Source organism: Silene latifolia, chromosome Y (genome assembly GCF_048544455.1).
Source record: "Silene latifolia isolate original U9 population chromosome Y, ASM4854445v1, whole genome shotgun sequence".
Classification (NCBI taxonomy): Eukaryota; Viridiplantae; Streptophyta; class Magnoliopsida; order Caryophyllales; family Caryophyllaceae; genus Silene; species Silene latifolia.
The window spans coordinates 152721212-152729012 of NC_133538.1; the positions used below are offsets into that span (position 1 = coordinate 152721212).

The following is a 7801-nucleotide window of genomic DNA, read 5'->3' on the forward strand; positions in this document are numbered from 1 at the left end:
TTCAATATGTTGCCCGTGGAGCATAACATCAGCCCGTTTCCATATACTGTCAAGAGTAAGTTCAGCTGATCCTAACCACATCTTCAATTGAGCATGAGCGGACTCAACTCTAGACGTAGTTTTGTTGCCAAAATGAAGCACCAAATTAGTAAAGCATTTGCCAAACATATGGATTTTATGCCACCAAGTCAACTCAAGATAACCGATAAGTGCGGGATGACAACAATATTTTTTCGCAACTCATTCCACTCCATGGTACATTCATCAAATGTTTTAGCTTCAACAACTTTCTTCCAAGCACCGTGTGCTAACGCTTTCCCAAAATTACCATTCCTCTCCATGTTCGTTGCTCTAGCCTCAATTGCAGTGTATACGTGAAATAAGCACAAGAAATGATGGGAAGTACGAAATACTGCAGAAGTGCAGCAAGTAGACCACGCTCGTGATCCGTAACTATGATCGTTGGCCTCACACCTGGTTCCAACAATGACTCTAACCTTCTCAAAACCCACTTATACCCTTCTTTATCCTCATTCTCAATTAACGCGTAACCTATCAAAAAACTTTTTCCAACAGGTGTGACACCTACACATTGAACCAATATAAGACCGTATTTATTTGTCTTGTAAGTGGAGTCGATTAGAATAACATTTGGCCACGCTTTAAACATCCGCACCGCCTCCGGATGAGTAAACCAAACATGTGTAAGTTTTTTTGTTTCGGGATGTTTTGATGACTCACTAATGTAGTTAGCTTGGTTCGCTAAATGCAACATATATTGCACACTATTTCTCCCATCTTTATCCTTCGCACTCAATCGGGCATTCTCATTATAAATTTGTTTGAGAATCGGGGCGGTTGATCGGATATCCGAAAGCGTAAAAGCATGTCTAACCATCCCCGGTTTCACGAGAGGCCGACATCGCTTAATCAATTCTTCTGTTCTTGAAGAAATTTCGCTCTACGCCCGTGACCTTCTAGAAACTTTCCAAACTTGTGATTGTGCACACCGCACTTCGGAACAACAACCCACACACCTTCACCTTTTTTAATCATTCTTAATGAAAATGGACACATAAATTTTTTGGTCTTCGATTTTCTTTGCGGTTTCAAGGGATCCTTAGCCTTGCTATTATACGGTCCGTGTCGGTCACATTTCACTATTTTATACGGAGGACTCTTTTCTATGTGATACTTAGCCTTTATCAAATGAAAGCCTAACCCATATGCAACTTCATCACAACGATCAAATGCTTCTTCAAATGTGTTAAACAGATGCTTAAATACAAAATTATCACCGTAATCAACATTCTCTTCACCGGGATCTTCATAATTTTCCTAATTAAATCCATTAAACGTTTTTTTAAAATTTAAATAACAAATAAAAGTCCATTAATGTAAAACACAAAAACGTTTATTACAAAAAAGAAAAAATTAAACGTAAAAAAAAAAAAAAAAAAAAAATGGTCCATTCGTGTGAAATACACGAAACAGCCTAGGCCCATTCGTGTGAAATACACGAAATAACCCGGCCATTTAAGTAAACCACACGAAAAATCTGGGCCATTTAAATGCGATTCACACGAATGGGTCTGGGCTATTTCGTGTGTTTTGCACGAATTGGTCTGGGCAGTTTCGTGTATTTTGGACGACAATTCCTGGGCCATTTCGTGAATCTCACACGAAATCATTTTTCTGGGTAATGTTGTACGCGTGTTTAATACAAAAATGCGTCAAATTTACCTCATTCTCTTGCGTGTTTTCATTGTCTTGCGTATTTTCAGCTTCCTCGTAATTTCCCGTGTTACTACCGTCTCCATAACCACTACCTTCACCGTTACCGTAACTATATTGTTGATCGTTGTACCGATAATGTTGTTCGGCATTCCAATCGTTTTGAAATCGATATCCATCATTGTTGTACGAATTATCATTATTGTACGAATTATCATTATTGTACGAATTAAAGAGATAATTAAAAAAAGGATTTCCGTCACTCATTTAAATTTTTCCGGAAAAAAACAATTTTTTAAAGTGTAAAGTAGAGAGAAGGGCAAACTTGGAAAAAGAAATGAATTTTAGGGGCGATATGAGTATTTTAGGGGCGGTCTTTAGTAATTTTGTTTTTATATCCCCACCCATATCTGGAAACTATATATTGTATTATATTATATGTGGTGGACATGTGATGTATCCTATATGAACTTGGGTAAAGTAGTATTACACGCATACATAAGGTCTCGAGGACAATAAAATAATCCCGGCTCCGTTGCAGGGGAACCTACATAGTAGCAAAGGGTAGCACTCACTACCCCAAATTTTCAGAAAATGGTTAAGATTATCAACTTTTGCTACCCCAATTTTTTTAAATATTCACTTTAAAACAACATCAGAAAAATTTGCTACCCCAAAATTTTATTTCTGGGTTCGCCCCGGCTCCGTTGTACTACGTACGACATAACTTTTTGGGCTTTTACAAATTTGGAATAAGGTGGATCGTTGATCTAATCAACCCAATTAGTAACTAATTAAGAAATTTCTTAACCCATTGACAAGTTGGAAATAAAAGGCTATAAGGTGATTTATGTAATTTTAAGTGGCTTTTCGGAAAATAAGTGTAAAGAGCCATAAATTATAACATTGTCAATTTTCATTTAGTCATTTAGGTTTAGCCTCATCATCGGGTACCCGTAAGGCTAGTAGAAAACTTTGAGGTGTCTACAGAAGCCCCCATTATGACCGAGTCTCAGTAAGACGAAGGTCAAAGTAGTCTGGTCGGGACAGATAAAGGATAAGAAACGTACCTGGGCCTCTTATGTTACCTATCTGGAGTAGCTGGAATCTGGATCTCGCTTAGCAAAACTTTTATTTTTAACTAGTTTGGAATGAAACTGGAACTGAGGCAACAAAACATTTGTTTCGTTGATCTGAAACTGGCATAGTGAAACTTTGTTTTACTGATCTGGAACTGGTATAGCCAAACTTTGTTTAGCTGGTCTGGAACTGGCATGACAAAACTTTGTTTTGTCAATCTGGAATGGAGTTGGTAAAACTTTGGTTCACCATTCTGAAAATGGTAAAGGCAAAACTTTGTTTCGCCGGTCTAGAATCTGGTAAAAGCAAAACTTTGTTTTGCTGGTCTGGAATCTGGAATAGCCAAACTTTGTTTAGCTGATTTGGAATCTGGTATCTGAGAACTGGTATAGTGAAACTTTGTTTCACTGGCCTGGATCTGGAAAAGCAAAACTTTGTTTCGCTTAAGAGTGAACTTGCAAAATATGATTTCACAAGCTCGAATGCGTGTCAGGGCCCGCCGACCGAGGATTTCAAAATTTTTTTTTGAAAAGGGATTAGAATGTAAAATCTGATTTTACAAACTAGGATTTGCAAAATTTTATTTCGCAAAAAGGCAAGTTCAGAAAATTTTATTTTAAGAACTCGGATGCATGTCAGGGCTTGCCGACCAAAGAATTCAAAATTTTATTTTGAAAAAGGATGCATAAGATTTATTTTACAAACTTAGATGCGTGTTAGAGCCCGCCGACCGATAAGTTTGAAAATTGCAAAATTTTATTTCGCAAAAGGGGGCAAGTTTAGAAAATTTTATTTTAAGAACTCAAAATGCATGTCAGGGCCTGCCGACCAATTGATTTGAAAATTGCATATTTTATTTCGCAAAAATAGAAAGGTGTAAAACTTTATTTTACAAGAGCGGGTTTAAAAACCGTCTAACATACCTCATTAAAGTACGTACAACGGGTGAGAAAATAAGCGGACAATTTTATTGTCCAAAATTGCAATGGATAAGTAGATAAGTTTCTTTTGACTTATCATCACTGAATGGTCTTGTTTGGCTGTCTCATAAAGAAAACCCATTTTGGATCCCAAAAATTTTCCACCGTCCAAAATCACCATGTTTTTGAAATTGCGCACCACAAACAAAAACAAAAGCTCTCTGAATTGGAATGAACAAAGCAGCAGTTGTATGTGCGGCAGCCATCGTTCGAGCTCCGGATTAGCGACGAGGTGGGGGAGAACTGTCGGATTTGTGATGGCTCTTGATATAAATCAGCTGAGTTGTGCAGCTGTAGCTGCCAATTGAGCTCCTGATTGGCAACCAGATGACCGATGACGGAGCACCGAAGTAAGTGCTTCCTTTTCTTTGTCGATTGATTTTGAAATTATGCCCTTTTTTTATTACTCTTCGACTAAATCAAGTCGTGTGCTTGAATAGTGGACTGCAATCACATTCTTGGCTTCTTATTTGGGTTGCGCCGGTTGTGCCGTTGTTACGGGATGAGATCACGTGGGTTGCGCCGGTTGTGCCGTCGACGCAAGTGTGTCTTTTTTTGTCGATTGATTTTCAATTAATGCTCTTTAAATGATTATCTTCACATTTTCCATTAATTTTCAAGCATAATATCCTGATATGGGACATAATTGACAGTAGTTGTGCCGTTGTAGCCATCGTCTGAGCAATAGAATGACGACGAGTTGACTGATGAAGGAGCTGGCGATTGTCGATTCTGCTAGCTCCTGAGATAGAGTGAAATAAGCGGAGGTGTGCCGTAATTTGAGCCCCCGATTGGTGACCGGATGACTGATGAAGGAGCCCCGTCAGAACTTGTGATTTTTTTTATCGGACTTCCATTCTTGCTTTCAAGCTCCAAATCAGATCGTAAGTATTCTATCTCTTTATTGAATTACTTCAAATTCATGCTTTTTTTTTTCGTTTTGTATATTTACTGGCCAAGTTGTATGCTTGATAATACGATTGAACTGATAATTTTACTGGTCTCACGAATCAAGTTGTGTGCTTGATAATAGGACTGAACTGATTGTGCGATTGCGACATTAATACAAATAATTTATGATGTAAGACGCAAGTAGTATATGGTGATAATGCAAATAGGATGCTTATGAATTATGATGCTAATGATGCAAGGCTAACGTACTTACGACAATAGAGACAAACACTAGCCAACTGACAATGCATTCTTTTCCTAAAGCAGAGCATAGACACATGACACATCTCACATCTAGTCCTGTTAATTTTTCAAAATGTGCTACTGAGCATGACCTGGTAAAGAGACGGAGTACTCTAGTTCTAACTGCTGCTAAGGTGTTATGCCTATTGAATCGTCATTGCTTTCTAAGTCCTTATTACGTTTTGGTCGGGGATGTCGTCTAAATGTAGTCAAACGTATGCGCTGAGTGTTTACCTATGCCGCTGGTCTTAACTGAAACTCTTCACTCTGTGTTTTGTGGTAGCCCCATGTTCAGGTATTTTCCTGTGTCAGTCACGCAGCAGTCACATAGCTACCACACCTGTTTCTTATGTTGCTTTCTTCTCCTTCTTTTTTTTCCGACCTTGTATGGGCTGTGATTGTGACAATTTGTTTTCTTATTTTTTGTTTTTTGCCTTGGATTCTGAGATTCATATTGCAAAATGAGTTTTGCCCTCTTTACAATAACAAGCTCGGCTAATTACCCAAAACTAATACTATAGAAATAAAATACTTTTGTGACCGTATAAGTGTAGTGTACATCCATCGAATTCTTAGATGCTAAACGAGGGTGATAAATGGAATGGAGTAGAAGGGTATATGGTGTTAGAAGAAACTCGAGATCTGTGTGCCTCTCTCACTCACTTAAATGAATGAAAGGATCATCCCAACAGGTATGGAGACAAAGTAACTGTGGATTGACTCGTCTGAGAAAGGGAAAATGACTACTCTGCAATTTGAATTGCAACTTTGACTAGAGTGTTTTTTTTTGTCTCTTTTTTTTTTACTGAAACTTTTTTTTGTCTTTTTTACTGGAACTTTTTTTTTCTTTCGACTTTTTGAGATTTTTGATACGGGATAAAATGCAACTTTGGCTGCATTTTTTTTTGTCTTGTGAATTTTTGAGACTTTTAACATTGGTAGTTGTATCTATTTGAGATCATAATTTTTCTCTTTGAATATTTGAGTCTTCAAACTGGATTTGGATCTGTTTGAACTCGTATCGGTACTTAGACTCATGTCTTAAGTTCATTCTAAGGGACTTGTGGTCACCTATCTTGTTTTAAGGGCATGGAGTGTGCGCTCCCGTGTTTTATTTGGTAAGTTTGGGCACGGGTGTACTAGGAATCTGATTTTAATATTTTTGGGCTAGTCTTCTTGCCTTAATGGAAATGGATGACAATATTTGCTAAAATGACTTATCATATGAGTTTGTGCTCATCTAGTGGTCATTTGAGATATGAGAAATTGACAAATTTGGTAAATAGAGAGTTGTGCTCATTTAAACTAGTAGTCACATGAAGTATGGAAAATTAACGAATCAAGTAGAAATATGGAATCTCCAAACCTATAGGTCACCTAGTTAGAGACACGGCGATCAAGGAATTATCACACCATAGAGATGGAAAAGATGGTCCAGTGCACGCCCTCGTTTAGGCTGACTAAGAAGTCGACTGATCTACATTAAAGAGATATGCCCTAAAGTATTTAAAGTCTATTATACTAGTTAAGGGTAAAAAATAGAACAAGTGACTAATAAAAATGACATATGCTCGTTTTCTCCACTTATTTAATTTATGCAACTCAAAGAGGACTAGGATGGTCCTATCTTAATTAGACACTTATGTAAACTAGTGTTTTTTTAGGTAATGTCAGGAACACTCGTATGAGATTATATGACTATAAGAGTGAATTTTCTTATTCTGTTGACATGTTTGTTCTTACTCTTAGTTTTTTTTTTATACATATGCAACTGAGAAAGGACTTGGATGGTCCTCATTTAATTAAATTTCGATGGAAACTACATGTGAGATGGTATTGTCTAATCTTCCTGTAGACTTCTTTTATTCCGAAGCTGGAGTGGCTATTAAAATTAGGGTTTCGTTTACTCCTCCCTATCCCGGATCATGACATCGTAACTTTTTAAGAAATGATTTTTTATTCTCTTTTATAGTAAACATGAATGGACCTAATGCTATATGAGGTCTGAATGCAAGTACCTATTTTTTACATGCTCAGTATTATTGATGCACTATTGACACTACATGCAATGCTGAGAGGAAAACGCTATTACTGACTAAATATAAAATATAATGTAATGCATGCTCTATATGAGACATCATCTAAGAATGGAACTATGATTTTTTTTTTTTTTTGCATGTGCACGACTGACGCAAGATGTGAATTGTGTAGATACAAGTAATGCATGCTATACTGATGGATGTAGTGATGATATGAGACCTGATGCAAAGACTAAGGTAACTTTTGTCTATGCAGGAAAGTGTGCTACTATGCAAGACGCTGGGATATAGATGTAGTTACACATGATGCTGATTATATTTACAAGAAACAACCTCGAACGTGTAAGGACTCAATGCAAGTGTTTAGACTAAATTTGCACATGTACGTTCATGAGGCCTACTGAAGTAATCGGTAGCTGAAACACGTCCATATCAAATTAGCAAATGCAAATTTAACTACAGTTTGTCTTTTTTTTTAATTTTTTGTTTTTTAGGAATGTATCATACAAGAGAAATTATACATGTCAAAGCATTAAGAAGTAAGACGCACAAGATGTCCTAACAAAGGTACTACGGGATCTATAGTTAGGTTTGTGGGTAGGAAATTGGGTACTCACAACATTAAAATACCGCTAGGGTATCTCTCGCTTTTGTGCTTCCCCAGTCATATGGATCAGACGAGTTGCCAAAACACGACGTCATGAGGTGGAAAATATGTGTAAGACCTAGTCGGTCGAATGGACCTTCTAAGTATACAACATACTTTACCAAGGG

The 7801-nt window shown here is 37.2% G+C and overlaps 1 long non-coding RNA gene across 3 annotated transcripts; it reads left to right on the top strand.

Annotated features, from left to right (window-relative positions):
• Nucleotides 1-3813: 3813 nt before the first annotated feature.
• LOC141627454 (uncharacterized) lies at nt 3814-7561 on the top strand. 3 transcript variants are annotated; one of them, XR_012537016.1, is made up of 4 exons: nt 3818-4144; nt 4235-4337; nt 4448-4678; nt 7284-7561. It is a non-coding gene; the product is annotated as an uncharacterized LOC141627454 (long non-coding RNA). The 3 variants fall into 3 exon arrangements; XR_012537017.1 differs by having other exon boundaries at nt 4451-4678; XR_012537015.1 differs by having other exon boundaries at nt 3814-4144; nt 4235-4678.
• Nucleotides 7562-7801: the final 240 nt, after the last annotated feature.